We start from the raw sequence: 25,144 nt of genomic DNA, 5'->3' as shown, positions 1-25,144 counted from the left end.
CCACCTGCTGCTTGTGGAGGAGACCCACACTGGAGCACGTGGATGCCTGAAAGGAGGCTGTGAACCCATGGGAGGACTTGGAGCAGGATCTTGGCTGAGACCTGCATACCTATGGAGAGAGGAGACCACACTGGAGAAGGTTTCCTGGTAGGACTTGTGACCCCATGGGGAAAGCACACTGGAGGAGGCTGTGCCTGAAGGACTGCACCCTGTGGAAGAGTGACCCACATTGGAGCAGTCTGTGGAGGACTGTCTCCCATGGGAAAGACCCCACGCTGGAGCAGGGGAAGGACTCCTCTCCCTGAGCAGCAGCAGGAACAACCTGTGGTGAACTGACCATAACCCCTATTCCATGTCTCCCTGCACTGCTGGGGGAGGAGGTAGAGATGGAAAGGAGGGATGGGTGGACAAAGGTGTTTTGAAGGTCTTATTTTACTTCTCATTATCCTGTTCTGATTTTGTTAGTAATAAATTCAATTAATATCTCCAATTAGAGCCTCTTTTGCCCATGATGGTATTTGGTGAGTGATTTCTTCTGGTCCTTATCTCGACCCATAAACCCTTCATTATATTTTCCCTCCACTATTCAGATGCAGAGGGGAGTGATAGGGAGGCTTTGGTGGGTGCCTGACTCACAAAGAAGGCCAACCCACTACAGAAGCATAAAATAAAGATATGGTTGCTGAAGAATATCACAATTATTCCCCTATTTAAGATTTTCTTTCATTCTTATTATACCACAATAAAGTCCACAATGGCTTCCCACTGCATGTTAATACAAAGAAAGGTATGAGGGAACAAACCCATACCTTCCATCACGAAAACTTAGGATGTCATCTCTAACACATTCCCTCAATTCGACTCCGGGATTTGAAATGTATTCCCATGCACTTCTCTTTGACAGATTAATGCACTGAATATGGTGGCTCATTAAAACATTTTAAAATAAAGCACAGTTTGGGGATTTCTAATGTGAATAGGATTTCTAGAATTACCTCAACATGGAATTTCTCCATTGCAGACATTCCCCAGACATCACTGCAAGTACAGAAAAGCAAAGCACCAAAGCACACTTTCCATTTTGATTTGTAATTGCTCAGCACCATAAAGTTGCATGGGGAAGGCTGGTGGTGAATAACCATTTGGTGCATATATTCAGTAACTCCTCACTACAAGCAAATGAAATCAACAGTTTCTATTAATGGGCAGAACATCAGCAGTAAATGATGAGCTGAATGTCCCTGTTGCTGCACAATACAGCACAAAGAAATGGAAAATGCATGAAGATGTCTCAGCAATGATGGACACAACCACTCTGCAAGTTACTGCCTGCCATCTCTATCCTTCTTCACAGCCACAGTTAACAGTGCTAAGCCTTCCTGACCAAAAGACCAAAAAGATTTGGTCTTAAACAGAGAAAGAACAGTCTGTGAAAAGCCATCCATCATCTCTAGAGTCTTGGTGGGGGAAACGGATTTCCTTCAACTTTTTCATACCAGAGAAAGGGACAGTGTGGAAAATACTCACAAATTAAAGGAAAAGGTGGACTATGTAAGACAGTAGATGAGCAGGGAAGTTATGTTTCCAGCTATTCTGTGCTGGCCACAAAACTCACTTCCAGCAGGGAATGATTTAAAGAATCTCCAGAATAAATCTCAGCTAATAAGAGCAGATCCATGGATAAGTAACTAGAACACAAACATTCTTTTAGATTCATTTGGCTAAAACTGGATCTTTATGTCAAAGAAATTGCCCATACAACAACTGGGAGAGTAAACATCCCTGGAGCCACTTCCCCACATTGACCAGTGAGCAGACGCATTTAATACTACAGGCTCTTTGTACATATGCAGGTAAGAATAAAGTACAGTGATACATTCAGGGCTTTGGAAAATTAACTGCCTCACAGAAGAGGTTCAGGACCAACATTTGCTCTAATTATTCCTCCTGTAAGCAGGAAAAAAAATGACTGCCCTATCTTCGGTCTCAAAATATAGAAGTGGAGTCTCTCCCCCTCTCATGCCCTCCTTATTTAATTCCCCCTTCCACTCACCCGCTCCCCCTCCTTCTTTGTTCTATTTCCACCTCCATTACCACCTCCTCCTCACCTCTCACATTCTCCCTTTTGTCTCCCTCACTCTCCCTCTCACTTTCTCTTCCCCTTTTCTACTCCTCATCCCACACACCCTCCTCTGTTAGCTTCACTACGTGAGAAGTTAAGAGGAAAAGAAGAAAGAGAAAAGACAGAAGGATTTACGGAGGTGGAGAACTACAAATAAAGACAGAGAGACAAAAAAAGAAAGATGTGCTAAGCTATCCTATTTGTGTCAGTGAAAGCAAGGATATGAACCCAGAGCCCCTGATCTGCAGACAGATGCTAACTAGTAGGAAGCAATTCTGCCAGCAGGGACACCATTTAAGAATTCAATCAATAGCAAATCTCTGGAGAAAACAAATAAGCATGCAATATTCAAATGTAGATTAAAAACCATTAAAATCACACTGGGTTTTAGTGGCAGAGTTGGAATTACAAACTGTAGTACAAATGAAGTGACTCCCTCCTCAGAACAGCTTCAAATACAAAAATGGCTGCACAGTCATCTTCCCCCAAAAATACCTGCAGCTGCTTATTTGTGTACAGACCATCACATGCACATCTACTTATTCATATAAATTATCTGGAAATCATACTTTTTGAGATTTTACTGACAATATTCATAATTACCAACCCAGTTTATTCTTTGATATTCTCCACCCAGGATTCACGAAGTATGTGTCAGAGTTTGCAGCAGGGATCCTCCGGAGTTGCTAAGCCTGCTCAGCTTTCACTGTTTCATGGCTTTAGAATCAATCAGGCAGTGTAAGGAGTGGTGGTTGTTTTTCTTTTTTTTTAATTAGATCATATCAGGATTATAATTAGCACTGTGTAGGAGCAGAATTAAGGTAACACAGCAAAATGCGGAATGATTCTACCCTGCCTGGCATCCTAGTGCCAGCAATAAAACAGCTAAAAGCATCTGATCATTTTTTCTTGCCACATCTGTTTTCATTTCCACCACAAGCCAGTGGAACCAGCTCCAGGAGGAGAGAGCAGAGGTTCCTGCCCCAGTCCCCCAGTCGCAGAGCTAGCCGGGTGCAAAGGTGTCACAGTCACTTTCACTCGGAGTATGCCTGGCTTCCAGGAGCAACCCCAGACTTGCTGTGCCAAGCACACATCACATGGGTTTGATATTAGGGGAAACGCCTACTTGGCTGCAAGCACCTTTTCTCTGAGCTGCTGTAAGGGAGACCAAGGCGCTGGAAGCAGGCTATGCAGCACACACTCGTTCTCACCCTCTCCCACTGTGAAGCACAGTTAATAGCTGAACAGAAACACACTGAGCCTCCCCTGTTGGCAGCTAATCCCTCGGGGCAGCCGCACAACCATCACCCCATCACAAGGCGTAAGATGGACGGCAAACCTCACTTGTTTGTCTGCCACGCCAGGACACAGGTGTTGTGGAAATGAAGCTGTACCGAGACAAGCAGCGATCATGACAGACATGCCTGCTCACCACAGTTTGCAGACTATTGTCCTTGCAGCTCTGGCAGAGTGGAAGGTTGTCCCTTCAGAAGACCTCTAGGCATCTCCATTGAAATCCGCGGAAGAGCCCCAGCCATCTGCCCCCTCTCTTTGTCTACATCTCATTATGAGAGAAAGTAGAATGAAGTTCACCTTGTTCATTTAATCTCAACAGATGGCTGCCTGATAACCTATATCTATTTTAACAAAAAATAACTAAATACCAAAAACTAAGGCCTCTCAAAGCAGTCAACATGATTTAAAGCACTGTGACTGCTGTAAGAAAGGCCAGCTGGAGCACAGCCACATTTCATAGAATAAAAAAAACATGTAGGCTGGAAGGGGTCTCTGGGCTTCATCTAGTCCAACACCCTGCTCAGAACAACACGGTTTTTGAAGATGCACTATTGTCTGCGAGCAGCAAGAGTACCTCTGCAAAGCAAGGGGAGCCAGCCACTGAGCAAGACAACCAGGCAGCCTCGGTGACAAGGCAGCCAGTCCCTGTCGCTGTTGGGGCGGTCACAACACACACAGACAGTGCCTCTTTCAAGGGCCAAAAAGCCATTTATTAAACAAAGCAGCCTCTTTTATACACCTTTTGTACATTATCATTTTTGTTACAGATTCATTGGCTGCTAAACTACTACAATAGACTCATTGTCTATTATTAACCAAAATACACTACCATTGACTACCTATAGCATAAGCATTCAAGCATTCAGAAAAATAACAGGTGCGGATATGGTGCTGTTTTTCTCCTTCTATTGCTTAACTTTCATGCTTCTGTTGATACTACATTTTCATGGGTAAAAACTAATTGTTTTCCTTCTCACGGACTTTTCTCACAGTCCTTCTCTAGCCGAACTAACAGGCCTGAGCCATAATTTTACAAAGGCAACAAGGCCTTCATTTTATAAGGTTTTACTTAAATGCCACAAGTCCCCAAGCCCAAACATGGAGATCAAAACAGGTTTGGTGATGGTAGCCAAGCTCAGCCAAGAGTCCAGTGATTGCCAGGTAAGTCTGTAGTAATGAGAGACTTTCCATCAAACAGCATTGTTCCCCAGCAGCAGTTCCTCAGGGATAGCACTAGTAGCCAGTTGCCAATTGTATTTTGGATGTGGACCACCAACCTTGGAATGTAGCAATCCAACCAGCACTCACCAGTCCTTAAGCCATCTATCAGGATACTACTGAAGACTTTTCTGGAGAACTTGCTGAAGTACATTTCAAGCAACATTCACTGCATTTCTCTTGTTTACAGAGCCAGTTATTTGTAGGAGGCAATTATGTCGGTCAGGCATGATTTGTCATTAGTAAAGCCCTCCTAGCTATTCTCAACATCTTCTTGTCTTTCATGTGCTCAGAAATGGGTTCTAAAATAATTTGTTCCATAACCTTCCCTGATACTGTGGAGAGACCAACAACCCTATAGGTGTTGTTCTTCTTCAACATAGGTGCAACACTTAGATTTTTCCAGTCATCAGGGATCACTCCTGACTGCCAGATGACAAAAAGAAATCTTGTTACATTTACAGGCTTCCTCCATAACCTTAGCTGCGTCTGTACCAAGATTTGTAGGAACCACTGCAAAAAAATTCCTTAGATGATTTCTAAAACATGTTCTATATCTAGCAAAATTTCAGGTCAGATTCCATACTTTGCACAGATTGTATCTGACCTGGGGTCCAGAAACTGACACAGTCACATGCCACTAGAGCCTTTAAGATCCTACTGATAAAATTAGCATATAGATTAACATTTCATCAACCAACAGCATTTGAAAAGCCCACTTGGACCAAGGAAAATGATTGTCCCTCTCATCTAAACAAGATCCCTTTCAGTTTGACGGATTACATTTGTTGTCAAACAAGTTTTCTCCAATGCCAAAGCCATCCCTGTGAAGTTGGATAAGCTGGGTTTAAAGATATTTTCTGTTAATGCATAGCAGCAAGACATCTTCCAGTGGCTCAGATCTGGTCAATCCATGTCTGTGTGTGCAGAATGCTCTTTGTTCTTTATCCATACATGCATCTTCTGGCTAACTTAGCTGCTTGCACTTTTGCATATTCAGAGAATGCTCCATGCCCAGTCTCTCCACTGTGATCAAGTTCCTGTGTACTCTCCCGTAATGGAATTTCAGTAAGATATGCTACTTTTGTCAGATAATCAGTTAATTCCATTCCATCATTTTTTCCATTTTACTGAAGCCAGGATATAGGCATTCCCTCCATCCTGTGGAGAATTGGCTGCAGTTTTCTGCTTCTGTTCTGCCTTCACGACAAAGGAAATTACATTAGACTGGCAGCAACAGTCTCATGGCTTATTAGTATTTTCTTTGCTGATCTTTGAAAGGTTGTATCCAGAGAGGAAGCATTTAGCAGCTAAGAAACGAGCCAAAGAAACACAGTACTTGAAGAGAGTTCTCCCTTTCTCAAACTAAAAAAAATATTTTTACTAGACTGACTAAAATTATTATACACCCTATAAAATTAATCTAAGAAATCAAAATTCATCAAAAAGGTCAAGAGAATATTCATGAGATTGCTCCACAAAGTCCATTTCCTGAAGTTACCTTTAAAATTTCTGTCATTTTCTCTACATGCCATTTTTTCCCACATCACTCTCCTGAATCAGAACTACGAACTGAATCTTAAAAATTAATAACCAAGAAACATATAATATTCTTATATAATATATAAGAATATAGAATATAACATATTTTGTGCCAAGTTTCCCACTTACTTTTCAGCAGATACTCATGTTTTCACATTAATGAACCAAAAATGCATTTCAGCTAACATGATTGTGATTATTTAAGAAGGCCTTCTTTTTTTTTCCCTTACCCACTGCTGTCAAAATACTTAGCAATAGTTTAAATCATACTACCTGATTTTTACAATTTCAAACAACTGTGTAATTTATATATTATTTGATAATCACATAACTTTTCTTTAGCTTAAATTCAGATTCACAACATCCCTAACAACTGAGTGGAGTTTATTTTCTTCTGATCCCACTTCCTAAGACTTGTCAGGAAAGAGAAAAGAAGAAGCAGAAACCCTGCAGATGTCTTCAGGATAGAAATCCTGGAGAAATGTTGAGCAGTTCACCTGCTGTTTTTTCACACCTCTTTGTCTGAGTGTCAGGCACCATCACTACACCAGGAGAGCTGCTTTTTGGGTCACTGCAACAGTTTTCCTGAACTAGGATTTTATTAACTCATAATCAGTTGCTGAGACAGACCTAAGGGGCATCTTTAGACTGACATTTCCTCTTCAGTACAGCATGTAAGAATTTCAAGGAAAGCACCTTTTCCCCTGAGTTGTTTTGGGAAGTCACAAAATGAGTACCCTGGGATGTCTGGCAGATGCAAATCTTCAACTAAAAAAGAAATGCCAGGCTGGTATGTATCAATCAAAAAACCTAAAGATTTTAAGTTGTGACTGCTGAAAACATCTGATTCTAATAAAAATTGAGTGTGAGGAGAGAGGGAAGAGAACACAGAGAAAATGGGCTGAACCATGAATGAAGAGACCAGTACTGTTGGAAAACCTTAAGGTCTGACTTTATCTTTCCTCACTTTCAGGACAGGCTTCCAAATATCCTACTGTAGGCAGTCCTTGCAGTACGTCCATTTTCACCATTTTCCTCTAACATGTTGAAGAGAGAGGTTCTGTCCTGGACTTTATGTACTGGACACTTGACACCAAGACCATAGTTCTGAAGGATAACTACATGCCTTCATTATACAGAAGAAGTTAGCTTAAGGTCAGCAGGGCAATACACATCCACCGCAGAATACCAAAGAAATTTCAATGTATTTGATCAGCCTAATGATCAGTAGGGGTTGTAAATGTTTTCTCAACTCCATGATGAAAAAGGCTGGAGAGGCATGTGGTCAGTGCCTGCACCATCTGTGGGACAGCAGTAGTAAAAAAAGAATCTTAACACAAAAATACCATGATATTGTAAGAGATAAGACAAAGCTTAAATCCTCTGTTTCTTCACTAGCCTGAGTAGCTGCTACCCAAATAAAAGGAGTCAATATCACACATACTCCGAAAATACTGTGTCAGATTATTCAGTGATACTATCACATCATATAAAAGCCAGTACCAAAAAACACTGATTTGAAGTGGTGGTTGATCAAAACCATCCTGCTAGCTTTGAACAATCTGTGTAAGATAGCATGTATGTAGTCTTAGTAAAAAGTTGGAAGACTGAAGCTCCATGGTGTTAACTTGGTACCTAGTTTGGTTAATACTGAAACCTTTAAATATTTTACTAGAAAATAAAGTCAGCAGGATGTTTTACAACTTAGAATGTTCTGATTTTCAGTGTTCTCTACAAAAAACTTCTCAGCATGCTCCTGTAATCTGGGCCCTCTGCTAAATGGCATCAATAAAATGGCAGCTTCCATGGAGAAAATTTAAACTAAAGAAACAATCCCTTTTAAAGCTTAAAAACATAATCCAGAAAATTCACACTTTTATTTTACATATACATCCCAGAAAGATTAAAACCTCAGAGGTGCTTGTAGTGGGTTGAACCTGAGTTGATGGACTAATGACGCTTCTCACAATTTACATATTTAAACCGCATGGAAAGGCGGGAATTGCCTTTTGTCCGAGTTCGCCTGCTGGATGGTGGGGTGAGCTCCGAGCCTCCAGGCCCCGCCGGGCCGGGGCCACTGCCTCTTTCCCCCTTTCCCAACACTGCGGCATGGACCCTGGGTCACTGGGGGGAACTGTCCCAGAGCCGCAGGCAGCTAAAACCAGCCATGGACTGCTCACAGCTAAAACCAGCCATGGACTGCCACAGCTAAACCCATCCAGCGCGGCTTCTGGGGACAGGCGGGTCCTTCTCCTGTACATGTGGAGCCGGCGGAGTCAACGGGAGCCGGCAGAGCCTCCTGTCTGCAGCCAGCACACTCCGTGCTGAACTGAAGAGGACACCACGCAGCCAGCAGCACAGAGGGAGCGAGGCTTTCCCCACCGTAAAGCCCGAACAAGAACACCCTTCAACATGGCAGCTTCAGAGTCAGAGAGAAAGAGAAGTGAGTCACGTGGGACGGAGCTGAGCATGGCGACGGGAGAAAAGAGGGCGGTGCCGCGATTCTGGCGCGCAGCTTAAAAAACCTTCTTGCATGCCGTGGTAAGAAACTGTAATACCACAAACTGTTTGTCTCTCTAATCCATTTGAAGAACATGGGAGGATGGAGAATCCTCATGTGGCCTGTGAAGATTGTGAAGAGTGCCTATGCCAGGCTATATAGAAGCAGTGAGAGGCTTTTAGAGACTTGTGGCGAAGAAAGCCTTTGTGTGAAGGCCAAAATCACTCATCCTTAAAAAGATTAATAACCCCATGTGATGGCCCATGTTTTGCAGTGTGAAGGAACTGTGAGATTTTTCATGGAAGAGATGCTTAATACCACAGCAGATTGATTGTTTCCGGGCGGGTCTGCTGTTGGTGGCAGTTTGGGAACCACGTGCAACTGAAGAAAACCCTTTTTTCCTTAAGCATGAGAGAGAGACTTTTCAAGAACTGGAACACTGACTAACACATCCCATGTTCTGTCATCCTTTGTGTGAGCTGGGTAAAAGGAGAGAAGTGCTGGAAAGGGGGGGCGGGGATTTGCTTTAATTTCTTGTTATTTCTCTTTACTTTTAATTCTATTAGTAATAAAACTCTTTCATTGTACTGCAACTGTTTAAGGTTTGTGCCTGCTTTGCTTTCTCCTAATTCTTATCTCACAGAAGGAAAATAAGTAAGTAATGAATATTTTGAACCAAAACCACTACACTAAATTGGTGTTTCTGCCCGGTTTCGAACTCAACCCGCTACAGTGCTTTAATGACATTTGCTAATCCAGAACTCTATGACCTTTACACCTATATTTAGGCCATTCTCTGGGACTGGTCTTAAACACAGAAATCAAGGAAAAGGGAAACCATTTACAGATTCATGTGAGAGAAATGCACATTAACACTGATTTTGTGATTTTTTGACTGAAACCAGTAAGTGTGATCTGGGTTCTGCCAGAAGGAGAAAAAATGTATTAAAAAAAAGGCAGATGAGATTTCACCAAAATGAGCATCCAGCCTCCAAAGCTCAGCTCTGATAACAATGGATAAGGCTCCACAGCAGTATCAGCAAGATGGATCATTTAGACAAGAAGTACAATCCTTATTTACACAGACCATTAACTAGCTATATATATACACACACACACACACAGAGAAACACATGGAAACTTTCTTTTGGCTAAGGTATTATTATACAATGAACTTGGGGAGAGATGGGGTTTCATATAAAGTTGCAGAAAAAGTCCTTAAAAAGCATTTTGAAACGAATGTCAGAACATCTTCTATTACAGCTCATTTTTGACGAGTAATGATTTCTACTTCCTCCAAAATCTACTTTAAAAAATTTTGCCTACTAGAAGCTACTTCTAAATGACACCACACAATTCCATCTTTACTCTCGCCATGCATTTCAGAGGTCACTGTGAAGGAGGAGTCAGGAGAGGCACTGGCTTTAGGCTAGCAGGAAAACACCTCCCGCAGTCAGCCCAGAGAAATCCTGGCACCAGCCAGGGCACCAGCCAGTCGGGGCTGCCTACACCACAATCCCAGGAGAGCCCCCTGGGCTGCAGAGCAGCAGGACGTGCCTTTCCCATGCCTCTGAGTGACCATGCACCCCGAGCAGCTGCCATCCTGTGCCCCAGCCTGGGATAAGCCAGTCTGGCCTCAGGCCGGAGCGCAGCCGCCTCACGCCAACTCTTCCCTGACCGGCACAGTGACAACACCCACTGCCGACAGCTAATCAAACAGCTTTATATTAATACATAATTGATTATTTTTTAAAAAAGAAACTTCCAAAACATCAAACCGTCTTTCTCGGTCATTAATTCAACCCTCTGAATATTTTATATCTCTAGACACTTCTACTTGTGCATACTTATTTTAAGAGCACTTCATCATGGCACTGATGCTACTTGTATACATTCATTGCTTTTTAATTTCATTGTGTACGCAAACATAAATAGAAATTCCTAGAGTCTGATGTCATAAAACTACCCAAACTGGAAAGATGTGAAGCCATTTTTACTAGCAATGGGGAAACTTAAAAACCAAAATTTTATCTGATTCTCTACACAGAATAGCTATGCCTACTTACATAAGACTATTTCTGGCAAACAGAACCTTTTATTATTTATAAAACAGTAGCACCTCCTCTTTCCTCTGGAAAGAAACAAAATTTTCCCTTGTGTGAACATCTTATTTTGACATAACTACCTTCATATTTTTTTAATTCACAGCATACATCTTCTGTTTTCAAACACCAAATATCTACATTATTAATTCTATCCAGAATTATTTATGTGGGATGATGGGTCAAAAAGCAGCCTGGAAGACAAGAGTTTCTTTTGGATTTTATTTCCCAAGTGTTATAGAATTGATAATTTCATGAAAATTGAATAGTTGATCCCACAGACATAATCAAACTACCAACTTCACCTCCTGCATCACCTTCCTAGCCTGTAAACCAAACTCCCAAGGAGCAAAGCATCATCCACCCACTTCCACTCCCCATGCACTTCCAGTTGCAGATTTCCTACAGATTAATGGCTTAGAGATGGAGCTCGTGTTACTACCTGGATCAACTATCTGCAAAAAATGTGATGCACTGTTTTCTTGGCAATCAAGGAACTACATCATAAAAAGAACACCCTGCTGAATTCACCTGCTAGCTTTTCCTCCAACTCATCAATTCAATTGCTTGCAACTGCTGTCCCAACTTCAATCATGAAACTTAAGGCTCAATAAGCAAGAAGAGGAGTAGATATAATGAACATGTCCCCCAGTGGCTGCTTTTTAAGACTTCTTAGAAGTCTAATTTTAAAAGCAGGATGGGAAGAGAGGAAAAAAATTACAGAGAAGCAGTGGTGAGGAGTGGGGAAATAATTTGTATTCTTTTCCTGTAAAATGAGTTCTATGAGACCTGCTTCCAAAAATAAAAGCAATGCCAGTGGAAATAAATATTATACCACTTATGTTGTTTTCTTGAGCATGTTCTCTCTGAAGGCATCAAAATATTTTCAGTAATAATACCAGCTAAAAATGAAGTGTTCCACCACTTTTTCACTTTTCTCAACTCTGCACAGAAAAATTTAGTGTCCAACTATTGATCACACATCATCATCAACTGATGATGAGAAAATACATGACGATGAGATAAATTGGTGATGGAAAAGACAAGTGGATGCCAACACTTGTGGCACTACATCACACCAGACCTGGCTGTCGTAAGAGGCTAAATTCTCCTCAAGGATTGAAATGTTTTCCCATTAACAAAGATCTACATCAGCTCACTAAGAAAACTCCCTGGAAACTAGAAAAATATTCATTACATCAGTACACACATAACAGAGTTTGGCAATTCGTCACATCTAAAAGCAAGAAAAATAAAAGGAATAATCTCGTTTGAAATTAACATCAATACACAGTTCTTCACATTGATCTGCATATCCATGAGCAATTATTAAGAATATTTTTAAAGAAAAAGTGCACTGAACTTAAATGTGGTTCCTCTGGAAAAAACAACATTACTCTTTCTCCAGGTAACTTTACATATTAAAGAGTTAAACTCCAGCCCCTTGCTATTGAGATTGTTACTTAAATGCTATTGAGATTGAAAACTTAAATGTGAGGCCGACAAACTTGATTTTTTTTTTTTTTTTTTTTTTTTTTTTTTTTTTTTTTTTTAATATAAAAAGCCAGTTTTTTCACCTCACTCGGGCAGTCTCTTCCCAGGGAAAACCAGTATGTTTCAGCACCCTGGTGGAAGAGAACACTGTAGCACAAATAAATGATTAAAAAAGAACTCATGAATGACTATTATTTTTTTCAGGTAATAAGCACACCTAGATCACACATTTAAAGCTGACTAATCTTTGTCAATTGAGATAAATCAGGAAACTGCTGCTATTCTTTAATTCGTTTTTCAAAACATAGCAGCCTTCCATAACACCTTCTAAAATGTTGGGAGTGGCAATTTTTTTCAGAAAATATCTACAGTGAGGAACTGCAATCACATAACTGGCACGCAACTGAGCAGTTTTCAACATGATTCCCTCATAGATAGAGACGGCAGCTGCTTTTTTCCAGTTCTTTCTCACACCGTATCCCACTACTGCCATCCTCTTCCTCCATCAATCATCCCTTTGATTTTCGGTTGTGCTATTTCTTCCCTATTGCTTATTCTGCTATGCTTTTCCACTTTCTATTTAATGTTTCCACTTCCCACTTATTTTTTTTAAATCATGACTTTCTTAAGATTCCCTGCCTATTATTAGTAGTACTTTTAGAAAACCATTGCAAAGTCTGAGAGAAAACTCACATAAAATTACATATACCAATGCTATGCAAATACAAATATCCCACAGCTCTACCTTGCTATATCTTCCCTAAGTCTACTGACTAGCCTAACGTGTATTCCTCCCTCTTGTGTATTCCACCAATGAATCCTACTAATTTCATTTCCCCTTCTTCTAAGTTAGTTTGTCTTTCAAATCACTGTGTCCCAGACTCACTCTCTTTACGCTTCCCTCCATCAGCCCAAAGATATCTTCCTTCAATTCTACCAGGTCTCCCATCACAAAGTAGGAAAAGAGTCAGGACCAGAAGGCAAAGAATATCTGATCTAGAAAGTCAGGAGAGAACTACAACTGGCCCTTCCAATTTATAACAGAAACTTTGTTTAGCTGTTTAGAATCAAAAAGGATGTTAAATAAACAAATAAACAGAATTTAGAAGCTCCCATCAAAACCCAAAGGCCAAGCAAGTCTGATATCATCAGATGAGAAGAAATCACCTGTCAAGGAAAAGTTGATGCTTGGGTCTGGAGAAAGGATGGCTGCACTAGCAGTTGCCAGAAACCCATGGACAGAAAATACAAGCGGGCCCAGGCAAAAGATTCCAGGAATGCGTTAGAGGAAAGAAAGTCATCTTCAAAGCTTCCATTTTACCAAATGGGAAATTTAAAATGCTTATGAAGATAAAATATCCAATACTCCCATTCTCTGTTACTTCTCTGTCTCTTGAATGCATTGCTTCAATAGTATGTGTAAAAAGTCTGGTTCTCATGGAGAATCATTTTGGTTGGTAGGGACATCTGAGATCTTCTTGTCCAACCTTGCTGCTCAAGCAGGGTCAGTTAGTGCAGGTTTCCAAGGATGAAGTCTCCAGGTCCTCCTCTTGAAGACTGCTTTCTAGATGTTCATTCCCTAGGCAGTGCCTATAGTCATTACTCTCCAGATGCAAGACTTTGCATATTCCTTTGTTGAACTTCCTAACATTTCTGTCTGCCCAGTTCTCCAGCCTGTCCAGGTCCTTCTTAATTGCAACACACTCATCTCATGCATCAGCTGTTCCTTCCAGTTTTGTGTCATCTGTGAACATGTTAAAGGTTCACTTTGTCTTGCAGTTCAGCTCATTGATGAAGAGCTTAAACAGTACCGGATCCAGCACCCAGTGTACTAAAAGACAGCACTGAACACATGCAACTGCTGAACACACTAACTACTTGGGAGAGACTTATGAAAAATACCCTAAGGTTATCTAACTACTCACTATCTTTGCTGAATGCGTTAGCTGAAAATAACCCAAGTATCATTCACATTGGGCTCCTGTTTACTAGAAAATTGACAGTATAGGACTGCCGAGGCTGACAGGCAACATTTATTAACACCAACACTCCGTTTTCTATACTGTTCATTGCAAGGCAACTGCTTAATAGGCTGGCATTTTCTTTGTAAAATAGTTCAAAAGACAACTCTGATGTACGCTGCAGCAGGAAGTACTCCAATATGTAACAGAAAACAGAGAGGAGTGCTATGCACAGCTAAAAGACTGTGCTCCTGTCATATGTACCTGAGTGCACAAACTTTGCGTCCATCCTTCCAGTTGACTGCTGGAACTGGTAGAACTGGAGGCCAGCTTTGGCACATCTGTAAACCCCTCTATTTAGGACAAACCACCTCCAATTAGGACAAGAAATAAATTCCTTCTGTTTGAATAGACTAAAATAGCTTTTCTTTGAAATCATGAGAAAGGGCATCATTCTAGCTTATCCTATTAGACTCTTAATTCTTTATTAACAAACAGTTAACAAGCAAGAAACAGTTTATGCTTTGTAAGAGACACATGCTGTAGTTTGAAGATCTAATGGATGACTTGAAGAGCACAGAGTAGATTGGGTCAACAACTCTTACCAACAGCACATTGTGTTACTTATCACTGCTTCCCTCATTTGCAAGTATGACGTCTCTTGACTCAGTTCCAACTTTAGCACCACCTGGTTTTTGCAAAATGGTTTTTAATTCATTAAAAATATGTTCTTAATTATCATAATGCAATAAATAGCCCATCTGATGTATTTTATGAATAATTTTTTTCCACATTCACATTCTTAATTTTAGGTTAACAGTTTAGGATATTACTTTAAATTTTTTTTGCACATATACGTATTTCTAAATACGAATGTTATTGGTAAGAAAGAAATCCTCAAAGGGTGTTACATCCTTCTCAGTGAAGCACAATTAAATCTATTCAACTAGACAGACATTATTTAGTAAGTACATTCCATAAGCTACCAATTCTGAAATTATGCTGTAATACAAAGGAACCAATTTTCACATTAATTTGTATTAATGCAATGACTTAAGATCAAGAATTCTCCTTATTCTATTCTTGCCTACTGTGAAACCATGGCCTGAATTCCAGAAACATCTCACACTTGAAAGGCAAAGCCCACAGAAAACTCCCATATTGTGAAGAACAGTTTTCACTCCTGAAGAACAGATATTTTTTGTCATTCTCTCAGGATTGACACTATTTATCCTAACATTTTAGCTAAGGAAACCTTCTAGAAGTTGTCCTTTGCCAAAATTTCTGTTTTGTTCAGAAGCAATCCAAAGAAATTTAGAGTTCTGCAACATGCCTTTTTACACACACACACAAATTGCAGAGAAAAATAAAAATAATTTCCCCGTAAAATAATTTTTTTAAAAAAGGAATGTAGATGACTTTGGTGAATAGCCAGCCCTTTGGTTACTACACTGCTCATAAACACCTTTAGTCTCTTTGAAACCTTCTAAATGATAGCCAAGCTTATCATAAGTAAACACGTAACCAAAAGATCAGTATTCCCCCACCACTGTAGATCACATGCTTGATTTCCAGGTCTCGGAGGTGAGTCTGTACTAAGTCCCACTACACAAATCCTTGTCCCATGACCCATTTCATTTGCATATCCTGTATAATACAAGAACAATTCTCTGTATAAATTATCCCTGTTCGTGATTCATCAAGCTTCTTATCACAGACATGGTTTTCTGCACCACTGGACAGAACGGCTCCTACAGGGAGTGAAGTCAGCCAAAAGAGAAGCAACTCGACCAGAAACAAAAAGATTAATTAAACCCACTAATTTATGAAAGAAAAGAGGGCAGCAATACCTATATGCTGCAATTTACAGAAGTTGTATTTGTCCATCTATTCAGGAAGAAAGGCACCTACAGAGCCTTCCCTAGCTCTATGATGACAGTGACTATTTGAAATGGTATCTGGATAAATTTCTCCAATTCTATTTAAGAAGCTGTAAAATCATTAACACATCAAAAATGCATGGCTTAGTTTTCCCATGGCAAGCTGTGTTACATAAACATTCACCTGCTTACTCTCCAAACTGCACTATATTTTTAAAGCTATTATGAATTCATATTTTATCCTACTTCTGTTTTGATGGCTTCTAACAGATGGTAGAATTATTCAGTTTGTTTTCAGTTTATCATGTACATACCTTATATGCGTTTAACCCAGAAAGGAAGCAAGTGAAGAAGAGGAGGAAGGCCACCCTATTGCGTTGCTCTGCCTACTTCCCTGGGGCCACACAAGAGACTGCTTTGCTCCTCAGAGTTGCTCTGCACTGGCAGCTCCTGCCAAGGACCACCAGAAAGGGAGGGCACTGAAGAAATCTGAATTTGAAAAGCTGCCAGGGAGACTTTCAAGGCAAACCACTGACAGACTGGAAGGAAGGGCACTGTTCTGGAGACGAGAGGAAACTACATGGTTTGCATGGCTCAGGAAAATTTTGAAGTTGGACCAATTCCTCCTTTTTAATAGGCGCAAATAATAAGATTCACCTAGCAGACCAGAGTTTCCCCTACAACAATTATCTTATTTTAGATTATCTGAGTCTGGTCTAGTAAAACATAAATTTAGCTAATTGGAAGGTTTCTGCTATCACTTAGTTTGTTCAGCTTGAAGAAAGTTGGGTACCTTCACTCAAAGACTCAACTCTGAGTGGAGTCACCTGGCGGAGGTTCCCTCCTTCTATGATATAATTATTTCATTTCTCCTTTTGAGATGGAGAAGTAAAGACACAAATAAATGACGTACATAAATATAGCAGCTGTCAGTGCTAATACACAGAAGTTTCTTAAAGCCCTATTGTTTGGGGGAGAAATAGTGATTCAATTATTCTGAAATAATTTTGTTTTCTAAAAACAAGGAACTAGTCACCTGCAGTCTCTCAACAGTTAATGGTGAAAAAGGAAGATACAAAAGATTACCATTCAACTTATTACACATGCTTTTCTCGGTATACAAGCCCTCAAAAGTACTTTTTAACAGCACTGACTAGAAGACAGTTCAGATGACAAGAAAATATATATGAGAAGAATCTCACCCCAAACCACTTGCAGAGTTATGAGTTTTCAGATGCTGACTTTTCCTTGCATTGCCTGTCATGTTATATTAGAAGCAGAAACAGAGATCTATCTATACATGTGGTTTCAGAAGTGGCAAGTGCTTTATTTCCCATAACTTCAACAAGATGAAAGCTCCTAAGGGCAGTTAAGGTCCCCCTAAAATATGCTTGGTTCATATAATAAAATCTACAAGAGTAATAATGAAAGTAAAAATGGTGTGCATTATTAAAGCATTTATCTTAAAAAGAAACTAACATTTGAAGCCAACATTTATATTTGTACTGTGCTCCAAGTTCTGCCAGTCAGGAGGTCTGGTAGGAGGACTGGAATTACAGCAATACGACTTACCATAATGCAGACCCTAAGCAAAGGCCATTAGAGTAGCTGTTCTGAGTACAAGTACCATTAATGACTTCAGACTGGCAAGCAGCCTGACACAGAAAACATCACTTCCCATTCCAACAGTATTAGTTGCTGTCAAGACCACTGCTAATGGTGGTGTCTGTCACTCCTGACACTGTTGACTGTGACATCCAGTCAACAGTAAAACAGTTTATGAACCTCTGGCTGAATGTGAATCTGGCTGAGTAAAATGATTATGCATTGTGTGAATTCAAAGTACAATACTTGTTTAACAGGGCTGTAAGAGATATTAATGGAAGTTCCCAAGAAACGAAGCATTGTATACATGGTACTGAAGCATTACAGTAATGAGGATGTTAAAATAACTACACAGAACTATAACACTTAAAATATTGTTATCCTGATGATATAGGAACTCAAACTGAATCAAAATAAAAATCCAGGAAATTATTTTGACAATTTCATAAAGAATTCCTCATTTAGAAAGACAGAGACCTACGAAAACTAACACATACAGACATGCCCTGATTTGGATGAATTCTGCTGAATTTAATTTTATAGAATCACTTATATCACTTATCACTTTATAGCATCCTTGAGCTTCAGAAGGACTGCTTGAGGTCGCTCATCCAACCCCACCCTGCTCCAAGCATGGTCTACTACAGCAGGTCGCCTGGGACCATGTCCAACCAGGTTCTTGGTTATCTTCAATGATGGAAACTTCATGAACTTCACATGGCATGAAGTTAATAGGCATTTAGTCTAATGTGCTGTATTTTTCTGAGAGCTTTTTCATTCTTTGGTAGCTGAGACAGCCAGCTGTCCTCCAGAAAAACCACACACCATACACCATGCAGTTACCAACAAGGGAGAGAAACACTGCTCAGAGCAGCACATCCCATAGCACACCAGAAGGCTGGAAAGTCTTCACTTCAATGGGCAGGGCAGTGGGAAAGTGGTTTACTTTCCATTTTACTGCTTTTCTATTTTGCCATTATTGCTTCATCGAAAATAGTTTTTACATTCAGCATCTTTTTCATGTTTTTAACTTTAAAAGGCAACCAAAAAAATCCAGCTCTAACTACAATCTTCTGATATCAGAATCAACCCAAGATTTGGTTCAATATTACCTACACCTAAAAAAAGCTACTATGGCTTGTAATTTGTGTTGCCTCACACTATGCTTAAGGCTTAAAAAAATCATTTGGCTTAGGGTAGTGCAAAATAAATCCAAATTATTTTAAGATAATTTCTCAAGATGCACGTAGCTTAAAGAAGCAATTAAATTTACCTGAAATATATACTCTAACGAGAGAGAGAAGTATATTATCAGTACAAGTAATCTTATTAAAATTTCAGGAGCTCTAAAGAGTTGAAATTATTCCTTTCAAGATTCATCAAGGTGCTCAAAGGGAAGACGAAGATTCAGATAGATCACATACTACAAGATAATAATAGATAATTCACCATAGTGAGAAGGAAGGACGGAAGGAAGGAAGGAAGGAAGGAAGGAAGGAAGGAAGGAAGGAAGGAAGGAAGGAAGGAAGGAAGGAAGGAAGGAAGGAAGGAAGGAAGGAATTCGGAAGGAAGGAATTCGGAAGGAAGGAATTCGGAAGGAAGGAAGGAAGGAAGGAAGGAAGGAAGGAAGGAAGGAAGGAAGGAAGGAAGGAAGGAAGGAAGGAATTCGGAAGGAATTCGGAAGGAAGGAAGGAATTCGGAAGGAAGGAAGGAAGGAATTCGGAAGGAATTCGGAAGGAAGGAATTCGGAAGGAAGGAATTCGGAAGGAAGGAAGGAATTCGGAAGGAATTCGGAAGGAAGGAAGGAAGGAAGGAAGGAAGGAAGGAAGGAAGGAAGGAAGGAAGGAAGGAAGGAAGGAAGGAAGGAAGGAAGGATCTACTCACTATTTCAAATGGCTTTTATTTCAGTTGACAGATTTCAAGATGCTTTAAAAAAAAATAGAATTATCTCCATTCTACCGATAAGGGTGTTACAGTCCACCCTGACGGGAATAAAAATAACTCAGTCCGTATAGCTGGACAATTAAAGAATGAAGAACAGTGTTATCCAAAAGCCTGGTACCATCTCAGGAAATGGGAGAGTGCTCTATGCACAGACACTGTCAATGGGAATTTTCTTTCTCTCTTCTCCAATGTTGCTGCTTACTTTGCTGTAAGACCACAGCATACAAAAGCAAGCAGAACATGAAATCAGGTCACATGTACAGCACAGTAGAGGCGAGCTGTGTGAATTTTTGAAGAACGGGACAATTGTTTTAAAATATGTATGCCATTGGTAGCCGAAGTGCCAAGCTGGTGTTGCATACAGTATGATCTAAGGGTGCACCATGTAATTGGCATAGGGGAGGTTGCTGGTTTTAGCTGCTGAAACACTCTCCACTTCTTGCAAAAAGCCATGCCAATAACTTAAAAGGAATATTGCTTTCAGATTAAATTTTAATGATGTAATTTTAAATACTTACTTTTTCTGAATATTTATATGGTGCAGTACTATGAAATATGTCTATTACAGAACACCACTCTGAAGTGCATAAGCAGAAGTGAAGTACATACCTTGAACTTAAAAACTTATATTTTTAAAACATTCTTGAAATTATAATAGGCAAAATCCAGAAATTCTCAAAGCATTTATTCCAAACACTGACAGTCTCAAACAAAATATCTTAATGAAATTTAACAGCTCTAAAGGTATACTTTTTAACAATGTATGATCGGCAGTAGCTTCGGCTTAAGGTGATGCAAAGTTCTAAAGGAACAGAAACTACTCCATTCTGTGTAGCAGAGTTTATCATCTAGTGAAGAAGCAAGCACGAAAACAGAAAGCTTGCAGTATCAGAATATTGCAAAGTAAAATGAAGAAAAATCTTCTTTCTTGCTTACACCTTAGAGTACCTCCAGAACCCCACCTCCAGGGTATCACTAAAATCTGCTGACTAAGATCTTGGCTTGGTTTGATTGTAAGCATGTGGTTTACTCCTCTAAAAAAAAAATTGGGTAGTGTAATTTCTCACTCTGTAATTCCTTAAGAGGGGATTTTTTCCCCTCTGAGCTCTACTTCTCTTCAGCCAGCCCCATACATCTTGGACACCATTCCTGCATGCTTTCCCATATGGGCAGAAGTCCCAAAGCAGCTGCAGAGTTAATTCTAGCAACTCCTATTGAGATAACTTCAGTGTAAGGAAAAGGGTGACAAAGCAACTTCCCCCAACTCCAGAATACCAGCTTCCCAAATCAAAGTTGTGAATGGCACACTCACACATGCTTGAAAATGCAGACTGTGATGGGAATCAGCACTAAAGAAAGAAAGAGAGGAAAGGATTGCTGGTACTTAATCTATCACTTTACTAGCTTTCAGTAACAAAAGCAAATGCCGACAGGAGTCTCACCTGGTTCCTTGTAGCTGGAAGACAAGAATCAATACAGGATTACCAAAGAAGAAAAATCTGAGATGTGTCAGAACTAAGCCTCCCAAACTCAAACCAAAAAATTCCATAATGAAGGGAAAGCAGCAATCTCTCACTTGAAATCACAATTTGTAATGCAATGTAATTATTCACCCTCCAGAGGTAGTCAAGCAATATTTTGATTCTTGCCTTTCAGCCATTCTGAACAACTTAATTATCATCCTTTGCTAAAATGGATGCAGGAATGATGCAGGTTTAATTCTCCAGCCATGTTTTATGGTGTGTTTGGTTGTTGCTGTGAATACTGCAATTCAGTAAAGCAAGCTGAACTAAACAAAGCTAAAGCTTTTTTGCTTGTACAATGATTTTAAGAGATTTCTAAATAACAACATGGAAATGCAGAAGGACATATTGCAAAGATGTCGGAAGCAAAATCACTGGCATTTGCAAGCCTTATATAGCAAACATCTCCGTCATCTTACTTCTTTTCCAGATCTGCTCTCTTGCTTCAGCATTAGTCCTATGCTTGTATCGTACAAGTATGTGGAACACACCAACTGGAAATACTTTCAAAGCACTAAATTTGATTTTTAATAACTAAAAAAATTTATCAAATGATCACTTCATTACAGAACATTTCCCCTTCCTAGATGAAGGTTGGGGTTTACTTATAATTTAAAGCACAGATTCAGATCTTGTTTCCAAAACACTATTTATATATTACCAGGCATATTTAGCTATGGATTTATTTTACTGATACATTTTCAATCCTGCTTTATCATGTGATTCAAAGTGACAGGCTATTACTGAGTTCATATTTCCTGTCTGACTTTTCTGGAGTTTAGATTAATAAATGTATTTATAGTCACTATTTACACTACCACTTTGGAATTACATTTAGCATCTTCCATACAACAATACACACTTACCTGTGGCAGATCAACTTTGCCTCTGTAAAATATTGACTTTCTATTACCACCATGAGAAAAGACGTAATTTTAGGAAATTAATTTCTCACCCACCTACAGTTTACTCAGGATGCTCATAAAAGGCATACCAAGTTACCAAACCAATGAAGTAAAAATAGACATAATTGTTTAAATAATTATTTGTCCTTCCAATGCTTTATACCCATGATAGATGATAAATCACTTATATTTGTGACAGAATCCAATTAACACTAACATGAGTAAATTAGAATTACTAATTCGATTTTTGGTTTAAATGCTAGTAATATGGGGGGACTAATTATTTTTTTGTTTTAAATGCTAATAATATGGAGGCAGGAGTCCAAACTAAAACCGTATTTTAAAGTTACATGTGCATTTAACACTGAGATACAAAATTTTGAAGTGTGCTTATTTACCCAGAACACTGTTAATCAATGAGTCGTTTCTATGATACTGGTCACAAGCTGATAAAATATTGCCTAATGCTTTTATTGCAATATATAATGCTAATTTTCTATAGATTTTTTTTTTTACTCATTTTTTTACCACAGGGTGGTGGTAAAGTGGTTTAACACTTTCAAACTGTTCTCCTCCTCAAATATTGTAAACCTAAAAAATAATAGTTACCTTGCACTCCAAAGAGATAATTGTGGTTTATAAAGACGTTTTTGTATATTTCCTAGCTCTTTTGTCCACAGAAGACTGGAATGTTTTGTTGGTCGACTGCAACAGTATTTTGACGAAGCACTGTACATCTCCAGCATAGATGTGTAACAGGCTGTCATTTTTGTCAGAATCAAAGAAATTCTCCATCAGATAAATGTTGTTGGTTTTGATGTAAAAGAGCGTGTTAAACAGACCCTCAGAACAGTCAATTTGCTCATTTAATTGACTCAGTATTCTTTCTTACTTCTCTTAATTGGGTGAGTAGCTAGAATATAGATAATGCAGTATAAGGATAAAATTACATGCTGTGTAAATTCTGCCACAAAAAAGTGATGTTGAAACAGTTCAGAATGAAGCACATTTCAATTATATAATAAAAAATATGTTGCAGTGACATTGCAAGTCTCCCTGTAACTGTTCCTAGCATTAAAAAACAGTGGAATAGTTAAATCTGAAAATAACTTATTAAATCATAATTTGATTTGATTGGGTTGAAATGCAGCGTCACGGCACCAGAAAAGCATTAACTCTGACTACTGAAAACAATAGACAATCACATGACTAGTTCATTTTTTGTACTTGTAGTCTAAGAAAAATTAACTGGATTTTTTATTTTTAAAAAGCATTTCTCCTGGCTTCTATCACAACATGTCAAATTCACTGAATTATGTCTCTGAAATTGCAAGGTTCAAGCAAAAAAAAAAATTTAAAAATATCAAATTACACCAAGACATGGCAGAAAGGTGGTGATAAAGGCAACCTAAGAAAATCCCTTAGACACTAAGCAGCAGAGCAATTACTGAAGCATTCTCTCCTTTTCTACTACCTAGACAGATCTCCTGGTTTTCTCAGATAATACAAAGAAAATATTGTGGTCCTAGGAAACATTATCAGATGCAGACAGTATCAAACACACAGAACACCTTCTAATCTCCTTTTCTGCCCTGGAAATTCAGAAGGAGAGGTCATCATTCCTCTGCTGAGAAGGAGTAAAGTCACACTGGAGAGATTTTTTCTGTACTACGAATCACTCCATTAAGACAAGCTGTCTCTATTCATCCGCTGAAGGGAACACCTCCTCCTACAGGAAAGAGTCACAAAGGAATCTTCTCGAACAGGCTTCCTGACCAACATACATGTACTGGGAGTACAAAGCCTTCTTCTGAGCTCGAACTTCGTTACCATCTGACTTTTTCCAAACTTTTTAAGGGGAGCTGGTACACTATGCACATGTACTCCTGGTCATGGTAAGTCCTGTCAGATACATCTACCCAAACATCAAGGACTCCAGGTACAAAAATGTAAAACCAAAATGTGGTCTAAGGCATCATAGCCAAACTCAGTAATTTTTTCTACCTGACTTCTGAAACACTTTGGCTTGTGGGCATTTCTGTCTTCTTTGATCAAAGACAAACAAACAAAAAAATCCCTGAATATCAGAGGATATTCACAAACAGATTTGCTTGGCTAAAAATCCAAAATGCTATCAAATTAAGCCTTAAGGAAAGATTTAAGTTGCCTAACACAGCATACCATTTTTTTTCTCTTATCTATTGTATATAACCTGTAACCTATGAACTAAGCAGCCTGTTTCTCCCAAAGTGATAGAAAAACACGCTCCCTCTCCAAACTGCTATCACTATTTCTATTTTTAAATCTAAGCAAAATGCAATGATGATAAGTGCCTTGTTGTGGATACAAAAATGCTGTTAGCAAGGAATTTCCCTGCTGTTTTCTAAGCTGTGGGATACTTTTCTCTCATGAAGAGATTAGCAGAAGTTCTCTAAACCATGAACACCTGCGACCTTGTAGAACTATGTTTATGGTACAGCAGAAAAATATTTTGACAATGGATGTTTTAGGATTTTAGCCAATCACCCCCAAGGGGTGGCTGATCCTTTGTCCAATTAGGCTATGACGAAAAAGTCTATAAAAGAGTTTGTAAAATAATTAAATAAATCAGTCTTGCTGCAAAATTCCTGCCTGGTGGATCTTCTCTCCTCCTCTCTATGGCTGCGGGATACGGTAATATTTACGACTGTAATACCTTGTGAACACACAGAAAGAAAATTACAGAAGAACAACACAGCATATCCCATCACAGCTTCATTTCAGGTAACTCCAAAGAAATGGTCTGCTTTTCTGTTTAGGTCCTTACTTTATGCAGATCCCTATGGTATCTGAAGTCTATCTCTCATCCATCAAACCTAAAACCTTCACAGTTACAGACGTGATCAGCAGCAAGTCCAGTTCTGGACTCAAGCTGTACTTCATTTTAAGTGCTTTCCAGTTCAGAATTCAAATGTGTTCCATCTGAACATATGCGTGAAGCAAAAGCATGGTTGCTACTGAAATCAAAAGATTTAAAGTTATCTACAAATCACAGCTCAAAACCCACAAAACT

The 25,144-nt window shown here is 39.3% G+C and overlaps 1 protein-coding gene across 25 annotated transcripts in view; it reads right to left on the bottom strand.

The window, feature by feature from the left end:
- Nucleotides 1-25,144, bottom strand: part of RIMS1 (regulating synaptic membrane exocytosis 1) — a 319,206-nt gene that overhangs the window by 219,866 nt on the left and 74,196 nt on the right. The gene's annotated exons all lie outside the window — the stretch shown is intronic.

The sequence above is a fragment of the Corvus hawaiiensis genome, chromosome 3 (genome assembly GCF_020740725.1).
Source record: "Corvus hawaiiensis isolate bCorHaw1 chromosome 3, bCorHaw1.pri.cur, whole genome shotgun sequence".
In the NCBI taxonomy this organism is placed as follows: domain Eukaryota; kingdom Metazoa; phylum Chordata; class Aves; order Passeriformes; family Corvidae; genus Corvus; species Corvus hawaiiensis.
This window is presented reverse-complemented; position numbering and strand designations above follow the sequence as displayed.